At 34.2% G+C, this 12151-nt stretch overlaps 1 long non-coding RNA gene across 2 annotated transcripts in view; it reads left to right on the top strand.

Annotated features, from left to right (window-relative positions):
- Window positions 1-12151, top strand: part of LOC125920915 (uncharacterized) — a 162024-nt gene that overhangs the window by 120464 nt on the left and 29409 nt on the right. The window contains exons 3-4 of one of the 2 annotated variants that reach the window (XR_007457246.1): window positions 1167-1234; window positions 2311-2439. The exons of the other annotated variant lie outside the window; for it this stretch is intronic. This is a non-coding gene — a long non-coding RNA (uncharacterized LOC125920915). Of the gene's footprint in view, window positions 1-1166; window positions 1235-2310; window positions 2440-12151 lie in introns of those variants that run through there. 2 annotated transcript variants of the gene reach the window in all.

Here is a 12151-nt window from a genome sequence, read left to right as displayed (position 1 = left end):
TAAAATAGTGACTTGTATTGTGTGACCTTCCTAAATTCATATATTAATACTGTAAGCTTTTTATAAATTTCTTGTGATTTTTCACATTTACAATCAGGTCATGTGACTAAATGCAGTTTTTTTGTTTCTTTTCAATTAATTTGCCTCTATTCTTGCCTAATTGCATTACCTTGTTGAAGATCTGTCTTGCCTTGTTCTTAACTTTAGGGTGTTTATCGAGTTAAATAGTGTCCCTCTATAATTTGTATCTACCTGGGATCTCAGATTATAACTTTTTTGGAAGCAAAGTCTTTGCATATGTAATGAAGTCAGGATTTCAATGAGATATACTGGGTTAAGGTGGGCCCTAAATCCAATGATTGTATTCTAATAGAAAACAGAAAAACACTCATGGAGATACACACAAGAGAGCAGGCATGTAATGATGGAGGAAGAGACTAGAATTAAACTGCTACAACTCAAGCAATGTACAGAGTTATGAGAAACTGAAAGAGGTGAAAAAGGTTTCTTCCTAGAACCTTCAGAGAGAGCATGGCCTTGTGACATGTTGATTACAGACTTCTGACTTTCAGAACTATGAGAAAATACATCTCTATTGTTTTAAGCCACCAAGTTCATAGCAATATATTACAGCAGCCTTGAGAAACTGGAGGGTGGAACCATTTTTTCTTTCATCATTAAGTATGATGTATGCTATTGATTTTTCATAAATATATGGCCTGGGTTTTAAAAGGCAATATTCCAGGGAAGAGGAAGATGTCTTGGGCCCAATTGGGGTCAGAGATAATCCACAGAAGGCACTCTCAACTGAGTTAGCTAGGACAAATCATGACTTGCAGAAAGTTAGTGGTGATATTTTCCAGTATTAGTCTTAGATCCAGAAGAACAAAGAATTTTTAAAAGCATATGTATCTTCCAACACAAAATAGCTGAAACAAGCTTGAAAAGGAACACAGTTGGAAGACTCACATTCTTGATTTCCATACTTACTACAAAGATTTAGTAATCAAGACAGGGTGGGCTGGCACAAGGACTGGCATATAGAGCAAGCAATTAGAACAGAGAGTACAAGAGTTAGAAGATGAGGGTGGAGTTAGGAGAGCCCTATGCTTGCCTGGTCCCACAAATACAACTAGATAACTGTCACATCATCCTAAATACCCCAGAAATCGACAAGAAGATTGACAGAGCAAACTCCACAACTACAGGTAGAGAAGAGGCTGCATCGAAGAAGGTAGGAAGTGTGGAGATGTGGTTTGGGAGAGAAACAGATGATTGCCACTGTGGTGGGGAGGGAGTCATGGTCATAGAGAAGGGGAGGAGACAGACTAACACACAGGGAAGCACACGAGGAAAACGAATCCCCATAGCAATTGGCTTGGAAAGTGAGAAGGGCCAAATTTCATGACTTCTGGCAACCAGCAGGGCTTAAAGCCTGGAGTTTTAAAGGTCACTGGGCTTGGCTGGGATAGAGCTGGGAGGGCATTGTGCTTTTGTGGAGAAGGCAGATGTACAGCCTGGAAACTGTTCTGGGGAGCACTTGGGGTACACAGTGGGGAAGTTATTTGCTCATGTCAGAGTGCATCCCAGAGAGGCAGCATACATGGAGAGACCTTTCTGGGAACAAAGGAACTGGCTGGCAACCACTTCTCTCCTCAGCCCCTCAGTATAACACAGAACTACCTACGGGAATCAAATGTAAGTGAAACAGATATAAGTAACATTCCCGATGGTGTATTTAAAACAGTGATCATAAAGATACTCATTAGACTTGAGAAAAGAGTAAAAGACATGAGTAAGACTTTTAATATAGAGATAAGGAATAATATGGCAGAGATAAAGGGCTCAATAAACAAAATGAGAAATGCACTTGACGGAATGAACAGCAGGCTGGAAGAAGCAGAGGAATGAATTAATGACCCAGAAGACAGAGTAATGGAAAGTAATCAAGCTGAACAAAAGAGAAAAGAAGAATTATGCAAAATGAGAATAGATTTAGGGAACTCAGGGACTGCATCAACATAATAACATTTGTACCATAGGAGTCCCAGAAGAAGAGAGATAAAAGGGGGCAGTAAATTTATTTGAAGAAATAATAGTTGAAAACTTGCCTAATCTGGGGAAAGAAACAGATATCCAGGAGACACACAGAACCCCCAACAAAATAAAAAAAAAAACACAGATCCAAGACATATTGTAATTAAGTTGGCAAAATATAGTGATAAAGAACAAAATTTTAAAGCAGCAAGACAAAAGAAGACAGTAGCATAGGGAAACCTCATAAAGCTAGCAGGGGATTTTTCATTTCAGACTGAAAGACACCTGAAGATTGAAAGTGAGGGGATGAAGAAACATCTATCATGCAAATGGATGTCAAAATAAAGCTGGAGCATCAATACTTACATTGGACAAAATAGACTTTGAAACAAAGATTCTAACAAGAGACAAAGAAGGACACTATATAATAATAAAGGGGATGATCCAATAGGAAGGCATAACAATTCTAAATATGCACCCAACATAGAAGCACCCAGATATATAATATAGTTAGTAACATAAAGGAACTAATTGATAATAATACACTATGAATAGGGGATTTTAATACCCTTCCTACATCATGGACAGATCATCTAAACAGAAAATCAACAAAGAAATATTGGCTTTGAATGATACACTGAAATAGATGGATGTAACAGATATATTCAGAATAGTCCACCCTAAAACAGCAGAATACACATTCTTTTCAAGTTCACACAGAACATTCTCTAGAATATATTACATATTGGGCCACAAAACAAGGCTCAATAAATTCAAGAAGATTAAAGTCATACCATGCATCTTTTCTGACCACAACACGATGAAACTAGATGTCAACCAAAGAACAAATCTGGAAAGACTCTAAATACATGGAGGTTAAATAATATGCTACTAAAGCATGAATGAGTCAATCAGGAAATAAAACAAGAAATAAAAAAGTACACAGAAACAAATAAAAATGAAAACACAATGATCCAAAACCTTTGTAATGCAGCAAAAATGGTTCTGAGAGGGAAATTTATAGCAATACAGGCTTACTCAAGAAGCAAGAAAAATCTCAAATAAACAACCTAACCTTTCACCTGCAGGAGCTAAAAAAAGAACAACAAACAAAAGGTAAGAATGGAAGAAGGAAGGAAATAATAAAGACTGGAGCAGAAGTAAATGATGTAGAAATTAAAACAAAACAACACAACAACAACAAAACCAGTAGAATGGATCAATGAAACCAGAGTTGGTTCTTTTAAAAAACTCAATAAAATTGATAAGCCTCTAGTCAGACTCATCAAGAAAAAAAGAGAAAAGACTCAAGTAAACAAAGACGCAAATGAGAGAGGCAAAATAACACTCAACACCACAGAAAATACAAACAATGATAAAAGAATATTATGAAAAACTATATGCCAAAATTGGACTATCTACATAAAATGGATAAATTCCTAGAAACATAAATTACCAAAACTGAAACAGGGAGAAATAGAAAATTTGAATAGACTTATAACCAACAAAGAAATTGGATCAGTAATCAAAACACTCTCAACAAACGAAAGCCCAGGACCAGATGGCTTCACAGGCAAATTGTACCAAATATTTGAAGTAGAGTTAATATCTATTCTTCTCAAACTATTCCAAAAATTAGAAAAGGAAGGAAAACTTCCAAATTCATTCAATGAGGCCATAATTACCCTAATACCAAAATAAGATAAAAGACATCACAAAAAAAGAGAACTCTAGGCCAGTATCTCTGATAAACAAAGATGCAAAAATCCTCAACATACACCAGAAGACCAAATCCAACAATACATTAAAAAAATCATTCACCACAATCAAGTGGGGTTTATTCCTGTGTTGTTAAGGTGGTTTAATATCTGCAAATCAGTGTGACACACCAAATCAATAAGAGAAAGAATAAGAAACATAATCATTGCAATAGATTCAGAAAAAGCATTTGATAAAATACAGCATCCATTCATGATAAAAACTGTCAACAAAGTATGGATAGAGGGAACATACCTCAACAAAATAAAGGTCATATATGAAAAATCCACAACTAACATCAGACTCAGTGGGGAAACAACTGACAGCCTTTCCCCTATGGTCAGGAACAAGACAAGGATGTTCACTCTCACAATTTTTATTCAACATTGTACTGGAAGTGCTAGCCACAGCAATCAGACAACAAAAGGAAATAGCCAAATACCAAATACCAAATCAGTAAGAAAGAGGTAAACCTTTAATCATTTGAAGATGACATGATCTTCTATATAAAAAACCTGAAAGACTACAAAAAAAATGGTAGAACTGATTAACAAATTCAGTAAATTCTTAGGATACAAAATCAATCTATAGATATCTGTTGCATTTCTATAGATAAATAATGAAGTAGCAGGAAGAGAAATTAAGAAAATAGTGTCATTTACAAAAATAATAGGACATCCAGGAATAAACCTAATCAAAGAAGTGAAGATGAAACAAAGAAATCCCATGCTCATGGATTGGAAGAAATTGTTAAATTTATTTTTCTAAAACTTTTATGTCTTTTGAGGCTAACACAAATGGGATATAATTTCATTTTTCCAAATGTTTGTTTCTAGAATAATTGGAATACTATTTATGTTTACATTGTCCTATATTCTGTTACTTTGCCTTATTCATTTGTTAATTCTAATAGGTTTTCCTGTAAATTCCTAAGGATTATTTAGGTATAAAATGATGACATCATCTATGAGTAGAGATATTTTTAAGTTATGTCATGTTCAGCTTTATGCTTTTGATTTTTCTTGCCACAATTAATACACACAATTTGTAATTTTCATCTGTCCAAGAGTAAACCCAATAAAAGCTACCCCATTCTTTAAATTAAAATTTTATCCTTTTTTTGAGTGGAAAAGAGGTAGTATAAATTCTGCCCCAAATATCTGAATTAAATTTTACTATTAGGAATTCCCAAAGAAGATATGTATTTTTTTAATGTTTTAGTGATTTTTAGTATATTCATTATGCTGTTCACTCATTATTACTATCTAATTTTAGAATATTTCCATCAAAATCACAATGAGATACTACTTTACACCCACTAGGATGGCTACTAAGAAAAAAACAAAGCATAAAATAACAAATGTTAGCAATAATGTGGAGAAATTTGAACTCTTATATTGCTGGTGGGAATGCAAAATGGTGTAGCCATTGTGGAAGACAATTTGGCAGTTCCTTAAAAAGTTGAGGAAGTTAGCATATGACCCAGAAATTTCACTCCTAGTTGTATACCTAAAAGAATTGAAAACATATGTCCACAAAAACTTGCATATGTATGTTTGTAGGAACATTATTCATAATACCCCAAAAGTGGAAATAACCTAAAAGTTCAGCTGATGAATGGATAAGCAATATGTGGTATATCTATACAATAGGTTATTGTTCACTCATAAAAAAGAATGAAGTACTATTGTATGATAAAACATAGATGAACCTTGAAAACAGTATGCTAAATTAAAGAAGCCAGACACAAAAAGCCATATATTGTGTGATTCCATTTATATGAAATATCCAGAATAGGCAAATCAACCAAGAAAGAAAGTTGATTAGTAGGTGCAGGGGATGGTGGGAGGAGGGGAATTGAAACTAACTGCTAATATGGATAGAGCTTCTTTTTGGAATGATGAAAATGTTCTTAAATTAGATAGTAATAATGAGTGAACAGCATAATGAATATACTAAAAATCACTAAAATATTAAAAAAATACATATCTTCTTTGGGAATTCCTAATAGTAAAATTTAATTCAGATATTTGGGGCAGAATTTATACTACCTCTTTTCCACTCAAAAAAAGGATAAAATTTTAATTTAAAGAATGGGGTAGCTTTTATTGGGTTTACTCTTGGACAGATGAAAATTACAAATTGTGTGTATTAATTGTGGCAAGAAAAATCAAAAGCATAAAGCTGAACATGACATAACTTAAAAATATCTCTACTCATAGATGATGTCATCATTTTATACCTAAATAATCCTTAGGAATTTACAGGAAAACCTATTAGAATTAACAAATGAATAAGGCAAAGTAACAGAATATAGGACAATGTAAACATAAATAGTATTCCAATTATTCTAGAAACAAACATTTGGAAAATGAAATTATATCCCATTTGTGTTAGCCTCAAAAGACATAAAAGTTTTAGAAAAATGAATTTAACAATTCGCAAAATCACTACACCACACTAATGAAACCCTGGTGGTATACTCGAGCCCACTTTCCCAACTTCCTGTTCAAGTTACATCACAGTGGTAACCAGAGATGAGTTATGCTAGGAGTATTTATACCATAGAAATCAACAAACGCTACACATGAGAGCTATGTATTCTGGAGAGCTGATGATTAAATATTTACCAGCACACTACTGAGAATACTTAAATAAATGAAGAAATATGCAATGTTCATGGGTTAGAAGATTTAATATTAATATGTTAACCATCAGTAAATTGATTTATAGATTTAATGCTCATCCAAGTCAAAATTAAAGCAGGCTTTTTTTGGCATAAAATGACAAAGTTGTTAAGAAATACAAAGACTTCAACTAGCCATAATAGAATTGTAAAAGAAGAATAAAACTGAAATATTTCTAAGTGTACAAAATGCACTATTTTTAAAAATGATAAATTGGCCTAAGTAAAAATAAAAAATACTCTGCTATTCAAAAGACAATGTTAAAGAAATGAAAAGATGTGCCATTATTGGGTGAAAAAATATATACATAAAAGCAAAGTAATATGGTGATGAAAAGACAAATAAAGCAATAACAATAAGCAAATGATTTCAACAAGATGAAATCAACAAGATGAAGACAATGGCAGTGTGCACAAGACATGTTAATGTTATGAGATATTGGAGAGCCATAAATTCAAATCATAGTGAAATACAATGTTAGATCACTAGAATGGCTAAAGTAAAAAGTACTGATACTACTAAGTCTTAAGAGGTGGAAGTAATCTCTTGTGGGAATATAAAATAGTACAAATACTTGCACTAATAATTAGGCACTTTCTCACACAGCTAAATGGTTACCTTCCCTCTGACCCCACAATTCCACCCCTTGTATTTACCAAATAGAAATAATAATGTATTAACAAAAATATGTCTCAAGACATATGAAAACATAGGGGAATGTGACACCAGAACATTGGAAGAAATATATAAAGATGAAAATAACACAGAAAGGCAAAAAGAAAAAATGAAATGTAGAAGTTGAGATGAAGAAACAGAGGAAAAGATTAAGATCTAATACATATCTAATGAGAGAAAAGCCATCTCAGAAAAATAATGACTGAGAATAGTTCAAAACTGGTGAAAAAAACCAATGGTCAGATTCAAGATATTGTGTCCTCTGGAGAAAAAATAAAGAGAAGACCATCACCAGACAATGTGGTAAAGGCAGATGACCAAAAGCAAAGCCAAGATTTAAAGTCAGAGGAAATTTCAGTTTGACAGTCACTTAACTTTTTAATATCAACATTAGCAGCAAAAATGAGAAATAGTATCTTTAAAGGGCTGAAAGAAGAGAGGCTATATTATTTTTATAGCATTTTTGACAAAGTTAGAGTTGATCACCAGAACACCTTCACTAGAAAGACATTTCTAAAGGCGGCACTTTAGCAAAAAGATCTCTGAAGGAAGGTGTAAGACTCAAGAATGAATATAATGAGCAAATATCACAATATTTATTTGGTTCAATCTTAACAAACAATAATATAAAACAATAATGTATAATTTGTGGGACAAAGAAGTATTTGACCAAAATAGCATATACATTGGGAGGAATTAAATGAAGTTAAAATACTCTCAGATTTATTTTTATTCAGGAAGAATGTAAAGATAGTAATTTACTTTAGATTTTGTTAAATGTATACCAAAAATTTTAGAATAACCACCAAAAAGGTATTGATAAACTAAATGATACTAGAATAATACACTACAGGAAAGTATAAAACTTCCAAATTAGTGATGGTAAATGGACAAAATTTACAGAATTGACCATAACGTAAGCTTTGGTCTTTTTGATCATAATATATTGATCTGTTAAATATCCTATGCTCATAGAAAGCAGCTAAATCCTAAAATGCCCATATTAGGATATAGTCTATATCCAAATATAGCAGCAGGAAGAAAAACAAAGAGGAAGTAGTAGTGAAATAAAATACAGTTGCATCCAAGAAGAAAATAGTGGGTAGAATGGGGTCGCTCCAGATTGAAAGCTGAGGCAGAGACACAACAACCCAAGAAAGTGCTGAGACCAGTCCTGCCATGTACCAACCTTAGTTTTCCTACAACATCTCCTGCACAGCTCATTTCTTCCTTGTATCTGAACTGGTGGGAAACAGGCCCCACAGAATGGGTGACAGAAGGAAAGAAGATTATGAGACAGAATAAACAGAACCAGAGTTGAGTTTGAGGCAATTCCAGCACCTCTGCAACCTAAAATAAAGGAATGCTAGATAACAGCTGGGACTGTGCCTTTTCATTTGACTAGAAAAACAAACTACTCCAAAGACCTTGTACCAACTCGGACTAGGGCATCATGCACTGCCCATCTTTAACCAGGCTTTCAGCGATGTGCTCTCAGCCGTTACTAACTGCTTGAAATATTTATAGCTTTACAGCGGTGTTTTATGATGTATATGCTCCCCACAGGCCTTGGTGAGTAGCATGGCTTATAAATTTATTGAATTTCAAAACAGATTTATATATTTCCTTTTGGCTATGCTTTATTGGGCACTTACTCCTAAATCGACACATAGAAGATGGTGCCCTGTCTGGAGGGTAACTTGCCAATCACTTGGCACTAACGACGGAAGTGAGAAACAGCAAAGCATTTCAAGCTGAATGGAAATTCATCTTCAGATAAGTACTTTTTTTACAACTGCGGAGAGGAAAGCTGATGCTTGCTTATGAGTAGAGTGTGCTTGTAAATGAGACACTTGCTTAACACCACTTTGTAAATAGAGATAGTGACTCACAACTTACACCCAGTAAGTGGAGAAAGAATTCAAGCCATGGAATGCTATGGAAAATGCAGACCTGACAATGGGTAGCTACTATTATATTACAATATATTCTAGAAGGTTGAATCCACATAGACATATATATGTAGGAGTTTTTAGGAGCACTTGTTTCCAACCCCTTATGCTACCAAAACTCTTTCTTATATATATGCATGTTTACATATATGCATTTATGTGTTAACATATGTTCAATATGTATTCATATATATTAATTTATATATATGGTTTCAAAGTAACAAGGAATAAAACCATCTTTGCAATTTTGGTTAATGAAAGCCCTTCTTATACTTGATGTTTCTCTTTTATAATAGAAGTATTTCTGTATCGCTTATAATTTAAAAGTTATACTTTCTTCTACAACTTGGATAATTGGAACGTGAAATGGATTTTTTTGCTTGGGTCTTTTTTCCTTCTTCTTTTTTTTTTTTTTTTTAGTCAGGCATTTGGTTATTACTTCCAAGAAAAAAAATGTTCAGTGCATAAAAAATAATTACATATATTTGGTCTGAGGTTTTTGAAACCATATCTGGCAAAGGCTCTTCTCTACTCACAAATGTAGACTGAATTCACTGGAATGATAACAGCATACCTAAAGGGTTTCCAACTCAATTACGCATCAGTTAGGAGCCTCAGAGACTCTGGGTTTTAATTTTTTTTCTGTTTTTTTTTCCCTGAAATCTTCCTTTTGAGAGAGCCAGCATCAATAATTTTAGTATTTTTAAATTTAAACAAAATTTTTTAAATGAATAAGTGAAGTCTTATATGAAGGTCAATTATATCTTTGGAGAAAAGACCTTTATAACTCATTCATTTCTGGGCAGTTATGACATGTTTCATGAATGTATGAAAGAAAGAAATCATAGTTGAAAGGAAGATTTTCTATGGATTTAGTTTCAGACATACAATTTGTTTCCTTTTGTCCTATGAAAGTGCTGTAAGACAGTGTTTGTTTCAGAATTACTTTCTTTATAGTCATAGAGCAATAGAAGTTTGCTCTGAATAAAAGCTACCAGTTGTTTATTCATTAGTATATGTATTATATCTTTCTGGTGACCGCCTGAGGTAGATGTGATATTTAAATGCCTCTAGAAATCATATGCTATTTATAGGTTGTTTTGTGCATCTCTGGGCATGGGGCTCAGATAGACCTTACTCTTCCTTTATAATCAATTGAATAGATATATTTTGTCATGTGATTCTGACTGCCATTAGATCTCCACTACATTTCCACTAGATCTCCACTGTACAAGACAAGGAGGAAGAGCATATCTTCACCATTGACACAGTCTTGGCAGGTCCTCAAATGATGTCTGGGGCACATCTGATAATTGCCATCTAGCATATTGTATAAGTTTTTAATTTATGTTTTGCAAGAATTTTTTTCAGATTTATTCAGATATAACTGGCATATCAGGCATACTGCATTTTATTGCCCTTTGCTTTATTGCACTTTGAAGATACTACATTTTGTACAAATTGAAGATTTGTGATAACCCTGTGGTAAGAAAGTCTACCAGTGCATTTTTCCGACAGCGTTTGCCCAGTGCATGTCTGGGTCACATTTTGGTAATGTTGATAATTTTCAAACTTTTTAATTATCATTATATTTGTTATGATCTATGATCTGTGATTTGGTGTTACTATTATAATTGTTTTAGGGGGCCATGAACAGTACCCATATAAGATGACAAAATTAGTCAATAAATGTGTGTGTTCTGACTATTCCCCTGACTCTCTCCCTGTTCTCCGGCCTCCCTATTCCCTGACACACAACAATATTGAAATTAGGCCAGTTAATAAGCTTATACTGCCTTCTAAGTGTTGAACAGAAAGGAAGAATAGCATTCCTCTCACTTTAAATCAAAAGCTAAATGATAAAGCTCAGTGAGGAAGGCATGTCAAAAGCTGAGACAGACCAAAAGCTAGGCCTCTTGCATCAGTGAGCCAAGTGTTAAAGTAAAGGAAAAATTCTTGAAGGAAATTAAAAGTGCTCCTCCAGTGAACACACTAATGATAAGAAAGTGCAGCTGCCTTATTGCTGATATGGAAAAAGTTTTAGTGGTCCACACACAATATCAAACCAACTACAGCAATCCCTATCAAATAACACCGGCATTCTTCACACAGCTAGAACAAACAATCCTAAAATATGTATGGAACCAGAAAAGAACCGAAATAGCCAAAGCAATCTTGAAAAAGAAAACCAAAGCAGGAGACATCACAATCCTGGACTTCAAGCAGTATTCCAAAGCTGTAATCATCAAGACAGTATGGCACTGGCAAAAAAACAGAAACCCAGATCAATGGAACAGAATAGAGAACCCAGAAATGGACCTACAAACATGTGGCCAACTAATCTTTGACAAAGATCCCAGTGGCGCTGGGAAAACTGGACAGCAACATGCAGAAAAATGAACCTGGACCACTTTTCACACCATACACAAAAATCAACTCAAAATGGATGAAAGATCTAAATGTAAGACAGGAAGCCATCAAAATCCTTGAGGAGAAAGCAGACAAAAACCTCTTTGACCTCGGCTGCAGCAACTTCTTATTCAACACGTCTCCAGAGGCAAGGGAAACAAAAGCAAAAATGGGACCCATCAAAATAAAAGACTTCTGCACAGCAAAGGAAGCAATCAGCAAAACTAAAAGGCAACCGACAGAATGGGAGAAGATGTCTGCAAATGACATATAAGATAAAGGGTTAGTATCCAAAATCTATAACGAATTTATCAAACTCAACACCAAAATAATAAAAAATCCAGTGAAGAAATGGGCAAAAGACATGAATAGACACTTTTCCAAAGAAGACATCCAGATGGGCAACCCACCCATGAAAAATGCTCAACATCACTCATCATCAGGAAAATACAAATCAAAACCACAATGAGATAACACCTCACACCTGCCAGAATGGCTAACATTAACAACTCAGGCAACAGATGTTGGCAAGGATGCAGAGAAAGAGGATCTCTTTTGCACTGCTGGTGGGAATGCAAGCTGGTGCAGCCACTCTCGAAAACAGTATGGAGGTTCCTCAAAAAGTTAAAAATA

This window comes from Panthera uncia, chromosome C2 (assembly GCF_023721935.1).
Source record: "Panthera uncia isolate 11264 chromosome C2, Puncia_PCG_1.0, whole genome shotgun sequence".
NCBI classification, from domain to species: domain Eukaryota; kingdom Metazoa; phylum Chordata; class Mammalia; order Carnivora; family Felidae; genus Panthera; species Panthera uncia.
This window is presented reverse-complemented; position numbering and strand designations above follow the sequence as displayed.